This window comes from Gracilinanus agilis, chromosome 1 (genome assembly GCF_016433145.1).
Source record: "Gracilinanus agilis isolate LMUSP501 chromosome 1, AgileGrace, whole genome shotgun sequence".
NCBI lineage: Eukaryota > Metazoa > Chordata > Mammalia > Didelphimorphia > Didelphidae > Gracilinanus > Gracilinanus agilis.
The window spans coordinates 64,774,184-64,777,422 of record NC_058130.1 but is presented as its reverse complement, the minus strand read 5'-3'; positions in this window follow the sequence as shown (position 1 = coordinate 64,777,422).

The following is a 3,239-nucleotide window of genomic DNA, read 5'->3' as shown; positions in this document are numbered from 1 at the left end:
CTCTGATCCAGTGCCCTCAGGGCTTTGGACTCTTCCAGGTTTACAGAATCAATCCCTCTGGCCATTTGCTTTGGGGCTCGTTTCTGTTTTTACATGCTTATGCTTGTCTACTTGCCAGCATCTCATGGGTTCTAGGACTGTCTAGGTCCATACAGCTCACATAGCTAAAATCAGCTAGAAAGAAACCCTCATCCTAACCCTTCAACCTACTCATTTTGAGTGAATGTAGTTGAGTTGCAGCTAGGTGACAGAATGCTGGACCTGGAGTCATCTTAAACGAATTCAAATCTGTCTTCCAACATTTATTAGCTGTGTGATGCTAGACAAATCACTTAACTTGTCTCAGTCTCCTCATCTATAAAATGAGCTGGAGAAGGACATGGCAAACCATGCTGATATCTCTGCCAAGAAAATCCCAAATGAGGTCATAAAGAGTCAGACATGACTGAAATAATTGAACCACAACAGTTGAGTTGCAGCAAAGATGGTTTGGTTTATGACTAGGCTCCATGATAGAGAAAGAAGAAGTAACCACAGAACTAAAAAACAAACCCAACCTGAGCTGGGGAAAGCCCCTGGGGGGTGCCCTAACTCAATCTCCAGGACCTCTTTTCTCCAGGGCTTTTCAGGAAGGGAAACTACTCCGTTCCTCAGAGGGTCCCACAGCCTTGAGTCTGGCTCTGGGACGCAGCCAGAGACAAGTTGTCAAGTTTATTATTGGCATGGACCTCCTTTGCTCATTGTCAACCCAAAAGTGGAAAAATAAGGCTAGGGTTTAACACTTGCCTCAAGTACTTATTAGACCTGTGGCCTTAAGCAAATCTCTTCACCCCTCTGAACTTTGGGGTCTTCACCCATAAAATGTACATGATTGAAACCTGCCCTGTTTCAGTTGTAAGGAGAATGTTTTGTATAAACTTTAAATGTTTAAAAGCTCTAGAAATAGGAGCCCTCCTCACTCCAGCCACCTGAAGCTCTCATGAGATCCAGGTCTTCAAGAAAGTCATTTATTACTTGGGAATCTATTTGCCAAGAAAAATGCAGGAATTACATGATTTTTTTTACAATTACAATTTACAATTACAAAACACTTTTCACACAAATAAAGTTGGATCTAAACCATTGGAAAACATTAATTGCTCATGGGTAGGCTGAGCTAACATAATAAAAATGACAATCCTACCTAAATTAATCTACTTATTTGGTGCCATACCTATCAAACTACCAAAAAACTATTTTATAGAATTAGAAAAAAATAATAACAAAATTCATCTGGGAGAACAAAACATCAAGAATATCAAGGGAACTAATAAAAAAAAAATGTGAAGGATGGTGGCCTAGTAGTACCAGATCTTAAACTGTACTATAAAGCTGCAATCATCAAAACAATCTGGTACTATTAAGAAACAGAATGGGGGATCAATGAAATAAGACATGGGGCAAATGACCTCAGCAATCTAGTGTTTGATAAATGCAAAGATCTCAGCATTTGGGATAAAAACTCACCATCTGACAAAAACTGCTAGGAAAATTGGAAAACGGGATGGTAAAAATTAGGTTTAAATCCTCACACCCTATACCAAGATAAGGTCAAAATGAGTATATGACTTAAACATAAAGATTATTATTTATAAAGTAAATTAGGGAACATGGAATAGTATGACTGTCAGATCTATGAAGAAGGGAAGAATTTATGACCAAACAAGAGGCAGAGAATATTACAAGATGTAAAATGAATAATTTTGATTAAATTTAAAAGGTTCTGTACAAACAAAACCAATGCAACCAAGATTTTGTTTTGTTTGTACAAAATCATACAACCAAGATTAGGAAGGAAGCGACAAACTGGGGAAAAAATTTTATGACAAATTTCTTTGATAAAGGTCTCATTTCTCAAATACATGAATAACTAAGTAAAATTTATAAGAATACAAGTCATTCCCCAATTGACAAATGGTCAAAGGATATGAATAGGCAGTTTTCAGATGAAAAAATTAAAGCAATCAATAATCATATGAAAAAAATGTCCTAAATCCCTCTTGATTAGAGAAATGCAAATTAAAACAACTGAGATACCACTGCACACCTAGCCGATTGGCTAAGATGACATTAAAGGAAAATGATAAATGTTGGAGGAGATGTGGCAAAACTGGGGGACCCTAATGCATAGCTGATGGAGTTGTGAACTGATCCAATCATTCTGGAGGGCAATTTGGAATTATGCCGAAAGGGCTTTAAAAGAGTGCATGCCCTTTTGATCTAGCAATACCACTATTAGGTTTGTATATCAAAGAGATTTTAAAAAAATGGGAAAGGACCTGTTTGTACAAAAAAATTTTAGCTGCGTTTTTTGTGGTAGCAAAGGAAACTAAAGAGATGTCCCTCAATTGGGGAATGGCTGAATAAATTGTGGTATATGAGATGGTGATGGAATACTATTGTGCTTTAAGGAATAATGAACAAGATGATTTCAGAAAGAGCTGGAAAGATCTACGTGAACTGATGCAGAGTGAAATAAGCAGAACCAGGAGAACATTGTACACAGTAATGAAATATTGTGGGACCATCAAATGACTTTGCTACTCTCTACGATACAACGATCCAGGACAATTCTGAGGGACTTATGAAGGAGAATGTTATCCACTTCCAGAGAAAGAGCTGTTGGAGTAGAAATGCAGATGAAAACATGATTTATCACTTGTTTATTTGAGTATATGTTTGGGGGTTTTGGTTTTATAAGATTATTCACTTACAAAAAAGAACAATATAGAAATATGTTTTGCATAATAATATATGTATAACCAGATTGAATTGCTTCAGCTCAGGGATGGGAGAGGGAAGAAGGAAAGGAGACAATTTGGATCACAGAACTTTGGAAAATTTATATGGAAATTTATTTAAAATTTTTTAAATTAAAAAGTACATTTACATAAATAAATTACAATAACATTATTTTAAAATTCAAAAAAGAAAGTCATTTATGCTAAAATATTAGGGATGAAAGCATACTCCTTCTCATGCTATTAAAAGAATAGCATGGGGCAGCTAGCTAGCACAGTGAATAAAATTACAGGCCTAGACACAGGAAGTCCCAGGTTCAAATCTGGTCTCAGACACTTCCTAGCTATGTGACCCTGAGCAAGTCACTTAACTCCAATTGCCTAGCTCTTACCACTCTTCGGTCTTAGAACTGATACTAAGGCAGAAGGTAAGGGTTGAAAAGTAAAATTTTTTTAAAA